Source organism: Canis aureus, chromosome 1, assembly GCF_053574225.1.
Source record: "Canis aureus isolate CA01 chromosome 1, VMU_Caureus_v.1.0, whole genome shotgun sequence".
NCBI classification, from domain to species: Eukaryota; Metazoa; Chordata; class Mammalia; order Carnivora; family Canidae; genus Canis; species Canis aureus.
This window is the reverse complement of record NC_135611.1, coordinates 39,879,440-39,897,821: the sequence shown is the minus strand read 5'-3', so window position 1 is coordinate 39,897,821 and position 18,382 is coordinate 39,879,440. Positions and strand designations below refer to the sequence as shown.

Below are 18,382 nucleotides of genomic sequence, written 5' to 3'. Positions count from 1 at the left end.
TGGGACAGAAGCACAGATACTCAGGGTGTTTACACCTGAATCCTCACGTCGTTCCTCTTCCAGGGAGGACAGAGGGGGCATCCGGCAAAAGTGCATTCTTGATTTAAAGAATGCATGGGACGACAGAGCTTGGGAGGCCAGAACTGTGTTGCACTGAAGAGATCAGAGAAAGAGAAGAAGAACCTGCAAATGCTGACCTGCTGGGTACCCTACAGGTGAAATAGGACCTCTAAAATTTAAGGCAACCAGAGGAAGCAAGAAGGGGCTTTCTGTTATGCAAAGCCACCTGTGCACCTGTGATAAGCCTGTGCTCTTCAGTGCAGGGTCACTGATGCTACCTGATTGAACCCAAAAGCCCAGGCCCTGCAAGCACCCTCATACGCAAAGTCTGAGAGAAGAGAACTGGTTTTTACTGGCGCACAAATCTACCAGACCTCTACTGTCAATAAGGGGAGAGGGGAGGCACTAAGACTAGAAGCAGGGGAGGCATCTCAGTTGCTGAGGATGAACGCTAGACCTGAAGTCATTATTTCCCATCACTACTAGCAGTGAACAAAGAAAATGTAAGGAAAATCTACCGTCTCGTCGTATTTTGCCAAGATATAGCTCCAAAGGTCTATTCTCTGCCCTCCTACCCATACAAAAATGAAAATGACTAAAGACAGGGGTGCCGGGGTGGCTCAGTTGTTTGAGTGTCTGCTTTCACTCAGGTCATGATCTCTGGGTTCTGGGATCAAGCCCCGTATCAGGCTCCCTGCTCGGTGGGGAGTCTGCTTCTCCCTCTCCCTCTGTGCTTGCTCTCACACTCTCTCTCAAGGAAATAAATATTTTTTAAAAATAGAAAAAAATGACTAAAGATATACTTATTTTAAAAAGCCATTTCAGTTCTTAATTCATTCAGCAAAAATGTATTGAGTGCCATTATGAGTCAGGTATATGGATGATTACAAAGAAATGGGACTTACGATGCAAGGAGGGCGACAAACATGAACAAAGGAGAAGCGCACTCAAGGGAGAAGTAACAGGGCAGCCCCTGTGGCTCAGCGGTTTAGCTCTGCCTTCAGCCCAGGATCTGATCCTGGAGACCTGGGATAGAGTTCCCATGTCAGGCTCCCTGCATGGAGCCTGCTTCTCCCTCTGCCTGTGTCTCTGCCTCTCTCTCTCTCTCTGTCTCTCATGAATAAATAAATAAAATCTTAAAAAAAAAAAAAGCAAAGCTTAAAAAAAGGAGAAGCAACAGCAGGAGGAAGGGGAAGGCAGGGCTGGGGGTGGAGCAGGACAAGAAGGAGAGAAGCAGCAGCACATCATGGAGACCACTCAAGCCCACAGTGGTACGGACCGGCAAAATGGCAGGTGTGAGCAGACTGTAGAGTTGGCTAGCTGGCTGGGGAATTAAAGCAGAGAATTCTTCTAAAGAAATACTAACTGTGGGGTGCATGGGTGGTGCAGTCGGTTAAGCAATCAACTCGGTTTTGGCTCAAGTGGTGACCCCAGGGTCATGAAATAGAGCCCCAAGTTGGGCTCCATGTTCAGTGTGGAGTCTGTTTGGGTTTCTCCTTCTCCCTCTGCCCCTCAACTACCACCCCCCCACCATGCTCTCTCACTCTAAAATAAAAAAATAAATCTTAAAAAAATAAAAAGAAACAATATTTGAGCTAAAGTCTGGGTTTCTAATTTTTTTTTCAAATTTTACTCTGTTGCATTCTGAGCTCAAAGTCATATATAATATGCATCGGTCCACCTTCCAGCACCACCAACCACAGCTTTTGCCTTACTGCTCACAGCAAAGGAAGCACCACATTTATTTTTAAAATCACTCTAAGGACGTGGAGAGTCTTGACCTAATTGCTAAAGGACCAAAGACATCAAACATCCCTAGCTCTTGATCAACTACTTAACTATGTAATAAAATACAAATATTTAGGTGAACTTTCACTTTTCCTAAAAGAAATGTTTTCATGAGGGAAATGGCCTAAAAAAATTACTTTTCTTCAGTCCTTTGCTGATTAGAATAATACCAGCTGTAAGGAACTGTACCCATCATTTAATCCAATTCCAATTTTATAGGGAACAATGACCTCCAGAAGCTACAGGAGTGGTCCAAGGTTCCATCAGCTGGTTAGAAGCCAACAAGGAGCTCTCCCCAGGCACTGGCAGCCCAGCCGTCTTCCTACCAGACACTGGACTCTTCCTCTCCAGATAAAATATATATAAAATTGTTTCTATTCTATTCTTGAAGAATTCAAAAGCTAACCTCTATTTTCCAACTCATTTCTCATTCTTCCTGCCAAATGGGAATGTCTTCTACCATAAATATACTCCAGAACCCACAAGGCATAAAAAGGTAAGTTCTCCCTATTACAAAGTTATCACAAAATATAAATATGTTTTCCTCTATAAAATGCTAGCTTACAAAAAAACCCAAATAAATAAATAAATAAATAAATAAATAAATAAATAAATAAAACTCTAGCTTACAATTTTAAAGGTTTTTTATCTACTTTCTTCAAATAATCACACATACATAAAATTCACCATCTAGTTTGCACTTTGGATCTTTTCATTACGTTTAAGAGGGGTTTCTAACGATTGTTTGCATTTCCCTTGGAGGCCAGCAGATGGCACTGCAGCTCCTCTATTCATCTTGCGGGGACAAATGGGGATTTTTTTTTTCCCCCAACATTTCACAAGTTCACAATCTAGATACTGGCCAAAGAACAGCATGTCAGTGTTTCCTAAATGTGAGGCTCCCCAACTCATCAGTTTGCAAAGGTGGGAAATGACACCGTAAGAAGTTTAATTTGGATGCAGTGAATCGTCCCTGCAAACAGAGGCTGGCAGTGCAGTGATGCGAAATGCCATCTTTCTCCTTGAGACTGATTATAAGATTCATCCAGCAGGAGCAAAAATCCATGATGTAACCAAATTCCAAATTTGGATGGCAGCAGGTGGAAAGGGTCATTTACTGATCTCCTGGTGGGAGAAATTAATGCTCAGGAGTCCATTCCAAAGAGGCCTCCTCCTCCTCATAGCACCTTGCAGCCAGACACCGCAGGCCTAGGAATGGCTGTGCTGGAAGCAGGTTTGCCAGCCCCTCTCCATCACTTTCACTGTCATCAGGGTAAAAAGAATGGGAACTTCAGCCCCGTTTGCTTGCCGGTTTCTACGCCTAGGAATCATTAGGACGCAGTAATTAGCATCTACTTAAGCACTGAGTAATAGGAGTATTGCATTTTGTCTCTGAATTCAATCTTAGAAGTACCTTTTACCTAATAGATCCCAAGTATAAGTGATTTTTCCTCAATCCCTAAACTACTTCAGCCTTCCCTGAACTCAAATTCATTTAAGAAAATTCAATAAAGAATTTATGAATCAGATTAAAAAAAAATTTAGGGATGGCATCCCAACACTTAACCAGTTTCTTTCATCCTACCTCGGTCTTTAGCAAATTCTTTGTTCAACTGTTTCGTTCCTTTCTTTTCACTCACTCATTCATTCATTCAGTCAGTCTTTACTTCCTTCAATAAACATTTATCCAACTCCCATTATGAGTCTGGCATCCTTTGAGGTATTGAGAATGTAGCAATAAACAGTACAGGTAAAATCCCTGTTCTCTTGGAACTAAGGATGGGGGGGATGGAGAAGTGAGGCGGAGGGGGGGCTCAGGTCAAGAAGTGGGGAGAGTTTTGGATGGGATGGATAGAGAAGGTGTCTCTGAAGAGGTGACAAGTGAATAGAGATGTAAGTGATGAGCTGGCATGACAGGCACTCACCCCGATGGGGAAGGCTGGATAGGGAAAGAGCAGAGGAAGAAAGCAAGAGGTCTACTCTGCACATACTCAGTTTGAGGTGCTTCCTGAATACTTCTGTGGAGATCAGATTTTGGAAGTCACTTGCACGTTCAAGTCACTAGGAGACCAACTGAACACAATGAAGAGAAGTGGCATGAGGACTGGGCTCAAGGGAATCCAATCTCAGGGTCAGGAAGTAAAGCAGTAGTGGGACTTAGGAGAAGTAGTCAGTGGGGAGAAGGAAAACCATGAGTATGCTTTTACCTTTTCTGGCTAAAATAATATTAAAATTGATTTTATACAAACTATATCACTGCCTCCAATGTCATACAGGGTAAATCTAGTCGCTCTATTTTCTCTTCTCTTGAATCTGTTGCTTCACAGAAGGGATCTCCATGAGGCCACAGAGAAGGAGAAACACAGGTTAGAATGAAATTCATTTGAAAGGAATTCTACGTCTTAAAAAAATAACACTCTGATTGGCAACCCCCATCATAGAACACTCCCCGTGACTGGGGAGTGATGATATGGCTAAGGACACAAGGCCAGGCAGGGACATACTGGGCTGCGCAGCCACATCTCTGACACCAGAGGAGCCCAAGGCGTCACCCACTGCACCATACCATTTCTCATTTACGGAACAGAAATTCATATTACGTCACATACATACTGAACCTGTTTATTGGGTGAATTACAAAAACGATACTTGGAAGAACCTGTGAAGACTGGGCATGTTCTCAACACCCAAAATGAACATGGCCTCTGGGTTTATTAGAACTAAGTATTTCAAGAACACTGCAGGACCTGGTTGTGCTGCTGTTGTATGATCTATCTGCTTGTTGAAGGAAAAGAGGTCACGTACTTTGGCTCAGGCTCATTTTTCTTCCTATGTCTATTTATATACAAAGACTCTTAGGTACCTCCAGGCAAAGACAACTCTGTCTCTTTGCGATACACTTACTCTGGCACATCGGAGAAATGTACCGAATGCCCAAGCATAAAGGAATTCCTAAAATAGACTTCATGTTTTTGTTTTGATGGCCTGTCCAGAAACTTCATAACCAAGCCAAAAAAAAAAAAGAAGAAGAAAAAGAAAGAAAAGGAAAGAAAAACAGCTATAATCTAATTTCTAAGAAAGGAACATGTGTTATATGTTACTGGAAAACCTATACTTAAAGAGATTTTTAAGTTTCCTTTATCTTGAGTCTCCGGAAATACACTTCTTCATTAGTTTCTTTCCTGCTGAATTTTGAATCAGGGCTTTCGCTGTGTCTGGGTCTTTTCCTGCATCATTCCAGGCCTGCCAAGGCAGTCCCCAAACATAGTGGCATTTTCCTCAAGATGTAGGAAAAGGACTAAGACATCTGTGCTATTGAATTGTGAGTGGAAGAAGGAGGCGGAAAGAAGGTAGAAGGGTCATCCTTTTTAGTAGTTGATTTTTTTCTTATATGTAGCTTATTCCTTATAAGGTGATATGCCTTCCTTAAATATGACTAACTCCTTACATATTCACATGTTGCTTATTTAGTGACAAATCATTATGCATAAAATAGGTAATTCCTTACTTTGATATTTGTTACCCTTTGGCTACCAGAGATATTTTTCATCACAGGAACATATCTCCCCTATTTCATAAATATATATATGAAACAAAATTCTGTATACACTATTTACTGTCTGCTATAAAAATTCAAGGGTCAGCCCTTTCCCAGCCCTGGGGCCAGGACCAGGGTGAGGGAGGACAGACACAAGGGGTCCGCACAGCTAGTGGTGCTGACTCTCAGGGTGAGGCAGCTGTAGGGAGTGAGCACCTCCTCCAACTCTGTGTTGTGTCTCTCTGGCTCTCCCCCTAGATCTGGCCCTTCCCAGGCAACAGCTGCTCGATTTGCATGCACATAATAGAACTTAACCTGAAAACTTACTGGCTTGGACTGAAGGTAATTCTATTCTATTGCTCAAATCTGGTATGTTGGAACTGCAAGATTATTCACTATCAATGATAAGGTTGGTTATCATTGGGTAAGGACGTTTTGTTACACTGGTACAAGGACAGTCACCTTTATACACGATTAAGGCAGGCGTCTGAAGTGCCAAACCCAAGGCAAACCCATGACCTGCCACAGCATAAGCCAGGTGCTCACACACTCAGGAGTCAGGCACACCTGCAGCAGGCAGCACTGCCACAAATCTAAGCCCTTTTTCCTTGTTATGTGAAGTAGCGATGACAAACACAGGGCCTACTTTACTGGGCCGTTATGAGAATTACGCGATCCTGGCACTGGATGAGTTTCCAATAAATGTGACCTCTTTTAATATTCATGAGGGCCCCAAACAGATGACTGCTTTTGGTCCCTGCATAGAATGCTCGATCCCCATTCCACTCAGGACTGCCACCACACAGCCCTATTCTAGGCTCTAGCAGTTTCTAAATTGTCAGTTCCTCCTTTTAATTTTTTTAACATTAACTTCCCTCAAATAATTTGGATGGCCATGACAATTCCTCTTCTCAACTGCACTCTATACACAAGCAATTCATGTTTTCTCACAATCCATTGTTTTTCTCACAATAATGATTGAACATGATGTAATCAGTTCTTTATTCACATTCCCCAGCACCATAGTCCTCCCATTTGCTGATAACTTATTGTCTTCCTTAAGCAGTAAGAGCAACCAATTTAGCTAGCTTATTGCAGACAGCACAGGGTACACTAAATAGTTTTTTGTGGATGTTGAGCTTTCAATAGAGACGTATACCATGGGAAGTGGTTTGGAGGCACCCATCATGTGGTAGTAACTCTCCCAAATGAGTCGCAGTGATGTGTGGAGATGGTCTCAAAACAATACCATCCAATGTTCATTTCCAATTTGAAGAGGCCCTCTTGACACACCCGTAGGTGATCAAATGTTCACCCTTACAAAGTGCTGAAAGGACATTTTAAAAGTTTGATATTTCCAGCCATGAGTTTTGATATTTTTAACTTTTTTCTGCCTCACTCCCCCCCCCTTTTTTTTTCTATCTCTGGTTGAAAAATGTCATTAGACTCACTGTAGGTGAGCCTATTCCTTCCATATGTCTCGAAAGGGTATCTTATTCAGAAAAATACAGAGTCATGTAGGTATGCAACTTTATTTCTAACAATGGCTTTTGTTATGCTTCAATCTCTTGCTAAAAGTATATGGAAATTCTAAGTATCCAAACACCATCTCTTCTGCTGCAAATCAAGCCCCCCCTTTTCAACATTTAACTTCCCCCAAATAGCTAGGATGGACATAGTAACTCCTCTTCCACTTCTCAATTGCACTATACAAAAGCAATCCATGTTTCTCTTAGAATTAAAACACACATGACCTGCCACAGCATAAGCCAGGTGCTCACACACTCAGGAGTCAGGCACACCTGCAGCAGGCAGCGCTGCCACAAATCTAAGCCCTTTTTCCTTGTTATGTGAAGTAGCGATGATCAAACACATGATTGAACATGATGTCAAGGTAAAGACGTATGGGCAGATGTTGGTATCCAAATGTGAATGAATGACATTTCCTACAGTTCATTACTCAGGAAGCTGCCTAGCACCATGGCTCACAATGTGGGCTCTGGAGCCCAGTCACCAGTGTTCAAAGCCCAGTTCTACCATTTACCAACCAGCAACTTTGGACAAATTACTTTGTCCCAGTAAATCTCAGTTTCCTACTATGCAAGACAGAGACAATATTACCTATCATGTAGATTTTCTAGAGGTTTCTGTGAACTATGGACTTGCATGGTATTTAGAGCACCCTGTATATGCAAAGCGCCACCAACAAGAAGCTAATGATTAGGACTGCTGGCCTTTTCTTTTAACCAGCTCTCCCTGTGGAGTCCAGTGTCTTTTGGTCCTGCTCAGAGTATACTTCAGTTTGTTGACGTGCAAGGGGCTGGCTGGTTCCTTGGCACCTCAGTGGTGGCCAAAAAAGGCTCATCCTTGGTGAATCTGAAAATCCATCCCAAAGGCGCACTGGAAGAGATTTGTGCCCTTTCATTCACTGAATGGTAATTTGTACCAAAAGCTAAAAATGCAGGACACTGGCAGAAGTGTAAGTATCCTGCCTAGAAAGTGGCCAAATGTCATCTCTCCACAGCAGAGAGCCATGACATGCTTGTGCCACAACCTCACTTAGGCCAGGACTATACAAGTGCAGAAGTGCGGAGCTGGACATGCTCGCAGATGCGGGCTTATGGCAGAGAGAATCAAATCTGAGATGCATACAGTCATCTTCCAAGATTTCCAAAACCCTCCCAGTGGGCCATGTCTTGTCCACCTGGGACATATTGTTCTTTGTCGCCTCACAGGTCTGGCCTATCTGAGAAAGTTGATAAATACTTGCTGTATGGATGGCAGCTTTGATGCTGTAACACTTCTGAAAGTAATCACATATACCCCAGCCTTGAGAAGCTAACAGATGCCTTCCTGATTCTGCAAGTTTAGTAACCAGACAGAATGTCCCCATGACAGACTAGATGGTGTCTGTAACTATTTTTTATATAAATTCAGTAAGTTCAGGAACTGATCAGTCTCCTATCAAAACAACCAACCAGAATTTTTGGTTTGGTATCTACTGCTTGGTATAGATAATGAAGCTGTCTGCAGCCTGAGGAAGGAAACATAAACAACATGGTTCATACCTTCCAGGAGTTTACAACATAATAAGGTAGATTATATCGACGTGCTGCAAGATAAGAATGGCTGAGTGAGTGGCTCTAGCTGGCAGGGCCAGCTGCCTCCCATTCCAATATCCCTCTTATCTTCCTTCTTACTAAAAGAACCCTGATTTTGTTGGGGTAGCAGGGTACCCTGTTAAAACACTTACTTCTCCACACTCCCTTGCAACTAACAGAGGCCAAGTGTCAGCATCTGATCGAGAAGATACAGCTGAAAATTCACAATGAGGTGTTTCTGGGAAAGCTAGTGTTTCATAATGTAAAAGACTCACTCACTTTTTAATGTGTCTTGCCCTTCACCCCTCCCATTGGTCCTTCCTGAAACATGGGCACAAGGCCCAAACAGTCATCATTTTATCAGAAGGAAAAAAAATCATGTATTAAAAATGGTGGAGAGGAAATACTTCCTTGAGCAGCTGTGTTTCCTGGAGCAGTCACCTCCAGACTCCTTGCTGTATGGAGAAAATAGGCTCCCATTTGCCTCAACACTGTACAGTGTAGTCAGGTTCAGTTACATACAACTGAGTGTAATCCTAACAGATTCAGTGGTCAGGTAGTAAAAATGACCAGCCACACCTGGGTGGCTCCATTGGTTACGCATCTGACTCGTGATTTTGGTTTGGGTCATGATCTTGGGGATGGAGGCCTAAGATCAAGAGCTCCACTCTGGGCATGAAGCCTGCTTGGGATTCTCGCTCTCCCTCTCTCACCTACTGCCCTCCCCACCATGTGTGTGCTTTCTCTCTCTCTCTCTCTCAAAAAAAGAAATAAAAATGGCCAACTTAAGCATTGGTCTGGTTTTACCAAGCGCATTTGTATCTGTCTCATTGTATTTTCAGCTCCTAGAGACCCAGACCTGAAAAGCCCCATCATACAGATCAAGAAATGGAGGCCTGGTGAGTTCATATAAGTGACTTATCCAATTGCAAGTCAGAGAGCTGGGGCTCAGCTCTTCTGGCCCCAATCCGATGCTCATCCTACTAAAACACCCAATTCATGAAGCCAGGAACATCTCCTGTCTGAATCACCACTGGATTCACGGTGCCAGGTACAGAGCCTGAAGTGTATGTGTCTATATTCTCTAATTATGGGCACTGAAAGCACAATTTAGGTTAGCAACTTGGCCATTGCTGTCTGCAGATGCAGGTCAAGCTCTGATTTTTGATGTTTCCTCAACAGAACCACAAAGGTGTTGAACAAAAGGGAAATTTAAACTCCTCCTCTGTTTCTTCTGCTTTTGGCGCAGCCACTGAAAACTAATGCCTTCCTTTTAGAGCCTCAATGTGAATCTGAAATTTTATTGAGATCCATCTTAAGAATTACTGAATTGCTATCAAAAGCAAAATAAAACAGGATTTTAGGACATTGTTTTTTTTTTTTTTAAGATTTTATTTATTCATGAGAGAGAGAGAGGCAGAAACACAGGCAGAGGGAGAAGCAGGCTCCATGCGGGAAGTCCGATGTGGGACTCAAACCCTGGAATCCAGGATCACGCCCTGTGCCAAAGGCAGGCGCTTAAACCACTGAGCCACCCAGGCTGCCCTAGGACATTGGTTTTACCACAAAAGCTAATTTTTATAAAATAAGAACCGCAAAGAGATGTGTTTACATTTTCTAATGTTGGCTACTTATTCTGTAAATGAGGCAAAATTATTCTTCCCTTCTATTTCCCCTTTAAAATTTAGTGCATTCCGGGCACCTGGGTGGCACAGTGAGTTAAGTGTCAGTTTCGGCTCAGGTCATGATGTCGGGGTCATGGAACCCAGCCCTGCACCAGGCTCCCTGCTCAGCACAGAGTCTGCTTGGGACTCTCTCCCTCTGCCTCTGCCCTTCCCCGCTGTGTCTGCATGAGCATGCACTCTCTCATAAATAAATACATCTTTAAAAAAATAACAAAATTTGGTGCACCCATGTAACACATCTGTGGTCCAAGAAAGGGTTTTGTGCAAGGAAATGTGCTGAGATGTGAGGCCAGCTGGATGGACAGGGAAGCACCTGCATGTCCCCGTGGAAGGCCGTGGTTGTCGGGGTGCGTGGTACGGGCTCAGCTCAGAACAGCTATGGGAACGGGCTGCCACGCCGCCTGGTACAGGGTGCATGTGGGGTCATTTATGCCAGCGGAGGCTGGCACGGTTAGCAAACCCAGCCTTTGAGATTCCTATCAAATGTGCATAAACCTGCAGGGAAAGCCAGGCTGCAGAGAGCCGCCCCGAGAGCCTCAGCCTCAGCAGTGGGGAAAGGGGAGAAAGGAGATGGCAGGAAGAGAGGCTCCATTCAATTATCTCCTCAGTCTGTTTCCATGGCAATGGCTCCGGAAGCGGGTCAGAACTTTCTCAGTGGAAACAAACAGCGGCTCATTCACAGCGCCCTTCCAGGCTGGCCGCGGCCGCTGTGCTGTCTGGGCACAGCCGCTCCGGGAGCAGGGGCGCCGAGGCCGCCCGAAGGCTGGAGGAGCTGCGGGCTCGGAGGGCCCTTCCTCGCCTTGCAGGTCACACGCTGGAGGCACAGAGGCCGGCCACCATCCGGGGCATGGCTGTGGGAGCCGCCTGCCTGCCCTACTTCTCCTGGCGGGTGGCACAAAGGATTGGGTCCTTTCCACGGCGACTGATGCCACAGCCCCACTTTCAACTCCTTCAGACACAGCTGATGGAAAATTTTTATGTTACAAGCACCATAAAGATGGGAACTCGGGCTTTCCTGTCTTCTCAGATTCAGATCTTTCTCTTTTTTTTTTTTTTAACTGAAAAATAACTGACATATGACGCATTAGTTCTAAGAGGAAAGCATAATGAGTTGATACTTGTATACGTTGTGAAATGACCACCCCGATAAGTCTGGTTAACTTCCGTCACCATTCAGATCTCACTTTTAAACTCTCACACATGTCCTCTGTGACATCCACGTGCACTGTACTCTGACTCTACTCGCGGGTCTCACTTTGCTCTCGGATTGCTTCACACCCTTCCCCTTTCGGATCCTCAAGTGACGCACCAGCACCTGACACAGGCACCAGGAAGCAGTGCCAAGGTCACTATGACAACAAACATCCTCTACCAGCCACAGCTGGGTGCCACCACCCCTTCCCATGCGTGAGAGAGATGTGCAGAAGCAGAGAGCGTCAATCCAAAGGAAAAGAAACAGGTTTTGGTGGTTATTTGTAACTTCAAGCTGGCTGCCTAAGAACCTCCTAGAAAACTTAGTAGAGACTCTAGAGTTCCACATCTCAGCCACATCCAGAGAAGTCAATGCATTAGGCCTGGGTGGGGCCTGAGGGTCTGTCTTTCCAACAAGCTCTCCAGCTAGCTGATGTATAGGTATACTTGCGACCACCAGTTTAACACAGGAAACACTGGGAACATATTCCCCACCCTTCCTTCTCCATTTCCTCCTTGTACCCTTCTACTCCAAGATCTCCCAAATCTAGTAAGCAGGGTCACACGTGAAGTCTTCAGAAGAGAATTCAGAACACAAGAATACAGTAAGATCAAATAAGCAGCCAAGCTTGTAGACAAGACGTTGGGGGCCAGGGTTAGGGTTGAGTGCCACATATCCATCCACAGTACTTGGCATACAGGAAACACTCCTTAACCACTGAAAGAAGGGGGGCACCTGGGTGGCTCAGATGGTTAAGCATCTGCCTTTGGTTCAGGTCATGATCCGAGGGTCCTAGGATCATATCCCACATCAGGCTCCTGGCTCAGCAGGGAGTCTGCTTCTCCCTCTTCCTCTTTCCTCTGCCTCTTTTCTCCCCCCTGTTCATACTCTGTCTTAAATGAATAAATAAAGTCTTTTAAAAAAATGAATGAAGAAAATTCCAGTCAGATGGAAGAATTTAAAAACCAGAAGCCCAATAAAGGTTCTGGCAAGTTTCAGACTTATAGGATCTGTCCACTGGATCCCTGGTCTCCCTGTCCTCTTGCATTGACAAGGGTCCTTCTAACATGCAATACCCACCACAAGGCAAGCCCTGAGCTGCTGTAAAGACCTCCCATGGGCTGGCCCTGGGGCTGCACAGATTCTGAAGCACTTGCCCACCCTCCAGGTGATGTGCTCACACACCTCTGCACACCCTGGCTTCTGCCTGGGATTCCTTTCCCCTCCAATTTTGCCTACGAAACCCCCAACCATTCCCATGGTGCTCATTCCTTTGGGCACCTGTGGTGGATCTGTAGCCTGTCAACTTAGCCCAGCTGGATCATGTCTCCCAGAATTCCCTCCCCTGCCATGTGCTGGATCAGCATGAGTCACGTGAGATATTTCACGGGAGATGTAGAGAGCAGAGGCAAAGTGGCTATCTTCTTTCTATGCTTCAAAGCCAGTGCAGGGCATGAGGCCCCGTGCTCACGGACACTTGTCATTGCGTGGCCCCGGGGTCACTCGGTGGCATGGGACAGCAGCTGGGCCCACCGTGCTGAAGTTCCTGCCGAGTCTGCTCTTTAGGTGCTCTGAGTCCCCGGCCTATGGCTGGTGAGCATCTTGGGAAGGATGCCAGCTCCTCCTGCAGGTTCCTGGTGAGTTGAAATTGGACGCTTGCATGGAGGTGGTGAGAGAGGACGTGTCTACATTTGCAGGTGGCAGTTTTTCCTCTTTCCCTGCTTTGCCTGTATCTTTTTTTGCTCTGCATGCCAGTCCTGCTGATGTCAGGCCACATCATCGGACAGGGAAGAAACAGCCTCACCTGGGCTGTGGAACCCAGCAACACAAGCAGTCACCTGGAAAACCCTGTAATAATGTCCCCTTAACGTCTTCTTCTCCAACAGAAGCCTGTATGATACTGAACTTAAGTGTCTGCAGCCTATGCCTGTCCCCCGGGCGCCTGACTGGCCCTGCTCCTACAGTTTATCTGCACTGCATTCATGGCACATTGCACTCATGGTCTCGTGACTTCTGCAGGTCATCAGAGGATAGCTACCTTCCCAAACCACTCATCTTTCCAGCACCTAGCAAATTCGTCCACACTGCAGAAATCTAGAAAATGTTTATTCACTTCCCCTTCATGGCTCCCTGGCCCATCACTGGTTTTTCCTGACGCACCAGTCCCTGGTCTGTGTGGTGGCATCTGTGATAAGAGGCCTGGCCCTGGCAGATAAATGGATCTGGGCTAGAATTCCACCTCTGCCTTGCCCCAGCTTTGTGATCATGATCTTGGTAAGTCATTTAGACTTACTGACCCCCCACTCTACCCCACCCCATTTCCCTCACTGTTAACTACCATTTCCTTTGTACTATATAGTTGTATGTATGGGTCTGGCCTATTCCTGCCAGGACAGGATTGCTATTTATTTACTGGTGGCCTCTCTCCACTACCTTCCCCCCCCCGCCCGACCCCTGCCTAGCCCAGTGTCCTGTTCACCTCTCCTGCAGGAGATAGAAGAAATTGCAGCCCCCTCGCATCCTAAATACTTCCTGGCAGCAGTAGCCTGTCTCCAGCCGCTGCACACACCCTGCCGCCAGGAGGGCTGCGGCCCCGACGTGTGGACTCCAGCTGGGGCTAGGCAGCTGGGGCTCACTCACCAGATGAAGTGAAGGGCAACAGAGTTTGCAGTGGGAAACAGCTGAGGTGGAGAATTCTATCACAGCTGCTCCTACCCCCGAGCTCCTGCATTCTGGAATGTTGAGCCCCTCAAATATGCTATGTGATGGAGCACACATGTGTGCAGACACAGATCCGCCCACACAAACACATACTTCACGTTGCAACTGCGCAAGCTCTATGAGAATGCTGGTCTCCTACACTCCCCCCCTTTGGGGTATGAAAGAAAGAGTAAAGCTCATGTAGAAATGGTGTATTTTAAGTGGCTAGGGTCATTGATGAGCTCTGTGTAGGACATTATGTATTATGAGAGAAGATGAAAACCACAGACACACACCATCATTGCTAATGGTAGTTACGGAGGTTGAGGAGAGAGAGCAAGTGAAGTGTGAGTCCCCATCGCACGCCAGGCACCGTGCTGGGTATTTCACACAACCACCCTCAGAAAGAACTTTTATTGGGCACACATTATGGGTTAGGGAACATGCGGCTTAGAGAATTTAGGTAAATTGTTCCCAATCCCACAACCAGCAGAGCTTAACTTCAGGCTCAGATTAACAGCATAGCAGCAACATGTGGACAGTTGCTGTCCCAAAACTGGTCGGTTCAGGGCATGCTTTGGACTGGGTCAGAGAATGAAAGGAGACCACCTGACTCAGACTCATCACTGAGCAGCTGAAGTCCGGAGGGGTGGCATGATACAGATGACCATCACAGACAGCGAGTACACTGAAAGCTCCAGTCCCTTGGACAGTGACCTGGCCCTCATGCCCACAGCCTGGGTGATGGCTACTGGCAAAGTGATCAAAGGGAAAGAATACATAATAAACATACTAATCTAATGCCTGGCTCTTGGTATAGCCCACCCATTTTCTGAAACCTAAGCTTGCCCTTCTACCTATACTTCCCACCCTGGTGAGCTCAAACAATGGCAGTCCAAGTGACCTCTGGTTCCCTTTGTGGCTCTGTGCTCACAAGCCATGAGGGCCAACCTCCTTCTCCTGGGAGGACAGTGAGGACACATCCATCTGAACAGGGTAGAACCATCTTGTGAACTATTCTGAAGGACACACCTCTACGTGGCTTCCTCGTCCCAGTGCACACATGCATGTCCCCCACAAGGAAAGATCTGGCATTCTCCCCCCCAACCCACAGTCCTGCCACAAACAGGATGTGGAAACAGGATGCATTCGTCTCAGCTCCAGGGGACACAGCTTGACCTGGATTTCCCAGCAAACTTGCAGACCTCATCAGCAATTCTTAGTGAATCTAGCCTGTTCCAAAGGAGGATTAATGACTGCACAGCCTGTGGGTTTCTGGTGCTTACTTCTACAAAGGAGAATGAGCAGAGAGAGCCCCACCTTGTCAGACGGAGAAATACACATAACCGCAGACAGCAGACCCTGTTTTCGGGGGCATCCACGAGGGATGGGGCCTGAGCCTGTCACCTCTCAACCCTGTCTTCAGGAAGGAGAGACTTTCTTGTTGAGGAAGAGGGCGGAGATCCCCAGTAGGAAACAACTTACTGAAAGGAGAAGAATGCCTTACACATTTCAAGGAGGCTGGAGACAAAGTTCAAGAACTGGATTCAAAGTTCTACTCTTAATAGAGCCATAGCAAACAAATTTTCTTTCAAAAATGCACTTCCTATTTCTATGAAATGTCCAGAACAGGCAATTCTAGAGAGACAGAAATTAGATCAGTGATTGCTTAAGGGAACGGGGGTCATCAGGAGCTGGAGGAGTGAGAGTTACAGGGTTTCTTTTTGGGGTGATCAAAAGGTTCTCAAATTGACTCTGGAGATGGTGGCACAAGTCTGTGAATATGCTACACACTTTGCTTTGTATACTTTAAATAGGTGACTTACATGGCACGTACGTACACTGTATCTCGATAAAGCCAATTTAAAAACAACTAAATGGGGACACCTGGGTAGCTCAGTGGTTGAGCATCTGCTTTGGCTCAGGTCGTGATCCCGGGGTCCTGGGATCCAGTTCTGCATCAGGCTCCTTGCAGGGAGACTGCTTCTCCCTCTGCCTATGTCTCTGCTTCTCTGTGTCTCTTGTGAATAAATAAATAAAATCTTTTTAAAAATTAATTAAAAAAAATAAAAAACAACTAAACAGATGACTACACATCAACCTGTATTCAAATCTTCACAGCAACATATCCATAATAGTCAAAAAGTCAAAAGAGCCAAGTGTCCACCAATCAATAAATGGATAAACAAAATGTAGCATATTCATACAACAAAAAGGAGTGAACATGGATGAGCACTAAAAACATTATGCTAACGAAATCCGTCATTTAAAACACATATGACTCTTTGGGGTGCCTGAGGGATCAGTCAGTTAAGCATCTAACTCTTGATTTTGGCTCAGGTCACGATCTCAGGGTTGAGGTCCAGCCCCATCTCTGGCTCTGCACTCACTGGGGAGTCTGCTTGAGATTGTCTCTGTCTTCTTCTCCTTCAGCCCCTCCCGTCCTTCTGTCTCCCTCTCTATATAAATAAATAAATAAGTAAATGAATGGATAAATAAATTAATTAATTAAATAAAAAACATTGTGAAGACGCCCTCTGAATTATAAACTTTTAATAGGTGAGTTGTATGTGAATTAGATCTCAATGAACGTGTTACCAAAAATAAAATAAACGTACTTTCCCAACAAAATTGCAGGTTTTAAAAGTGTTGAGGATTTTTCTAAAAAAACAAAACAAAACAAACTATAATATCTTGTGTACATTTCTCAATGCTGAACCTTTATCTGGAGGTAGTATATGCGCTTTCATTTCTATATAGCAGAGGAAAAATTTGAGGAGACCTGAACAAGATTGCAGAATGGACTTGGGGAGGAGAGGGGCCATGCCTAAGAAATAGATTTGGGCATTTGTGGAAGCTACTATTTTCTGCACTACATGTTTTTAACATGTTTTAACAGGTGTCTTTTTAATGTTAATAGTCACCAGCAGAAAGCACTTGCTTCTTGTTACATTGCTATCAGTTGAAGGAAATACTGATAAATGCTAGTTAACAAGTAAGACCAAAGTACGTCTTCTGTAATTCCAGTCCCGGGGACAGTCTGGTTTTAACCTTCTTTCAAAGAACTGAAACAATTGATGATTTCTGTGCCCATACTTAATGATGAGCACTTGCTCTGTGAAAATACTCTTCTGAACACTGGAGAAAATTCAAAGGGAGGAAGAATGTGAGCTCTTAGCCTCCTGGAGCTCATGATTATGCTGGGTTGGGTGGGATTAGGAAAGTATACAAAGCTAGAGCTGTGGATGAGGGCATGAATTTGGGCCAGATGGGATAGATAACAGACAAGATAACTGAGCACTGATTAAGTGCAGGATAGCTTTTTTTTTTTTTAAGATTTTATTTATTTATTCATGAGAGACACAGAAAGAGAGAGGCAGAGACACAGGCAGAGGGAGAAGCAGGCTTCCTGTGGGGAGCCTGTTATGGGATTCGATCCCAGGATCCTGGGATCATGCCCTGAGTCAAAGGCAGATACTCAACAACTGAGCCACCCAGGTGTGCCCTGGGTAGCTTATTAAGTGAAGTATATACTGTACTAATCATCCTCATTTACAGCTGTGGAAACTGCAGAAATCGAGAAATTTGTCAAGAGCTGTAGAGCTGGTAAGAAACAACCTAGATGTGAACCTAGAGGTATCAGGCAGGACATCTTAACCCCAACGCGTCATGGCATTCAGACTGGATCAGTTTATCTCTAGCTCTGAATCCTTAGGCAAGCTAATTACTCTCAAAAACAGTACATACTTCAATGAGTCCATGAAAAATTAAATGACAAAATACAGTAAAAGTGATTAGCATCATGTCCAATAATAGAAATAACCCAACAAGCACTATGACGATACCTGTTACAGTGCATTTGAGACTTCAGGTCCGTACCAAATGCTACAGGATTCCAAAAGGTGGAAAGAATACAGCCAGTGAAGTGACTGAAAAAGCATCTAAGGAGAAGCAGTTCTTAAAAGAGAACCTAAAGAAAGGAGATGCTTTCAAGGCAGGAGCTCCAAACCACCCAGGAGGCAACTGGGAGATGAGAGGAAGCACGGGGGCTGGCGCTGGAAAATGCGGCAGTCATCAGTACAGATGGGCCAGGGCTGGACTGGGGGAATTTTGATCAAAGTAGAGGTCCTAATTTATAGGTGCCACTAGGGAGATCTCTGCATCCCCTCACTGCAGTGTGGCCTAATTGTACTTTAGGGAGACTGATCTGGGGGTCATTTCCTGAATATGCTTTTCTAGTTCATGAAAAGAGCATTAAAGGTATCGCTTGCAGTAGTGAATATAAAAAAGTGGGAATCACAGGTAAAGCTATAGAAGT

The 18,382-nt window shown here is 45.0% G+C and overlaps 1 protein-coding gene across 6 annotated transcripts in view; it reads right to left on the bottom strand.

Annotated features, from left to right (window-relative positions):
- The window catches only part of SASH1 (SAM and SH3 domain containing 1), a 314,852-nt gene that overhangs the window by 79,067 nt on the left and 217,403 nt on the right, over window positions 1-18,382 (bottom strand). The gene's annotated exons all lie outside the window — the stretch shown is intronic.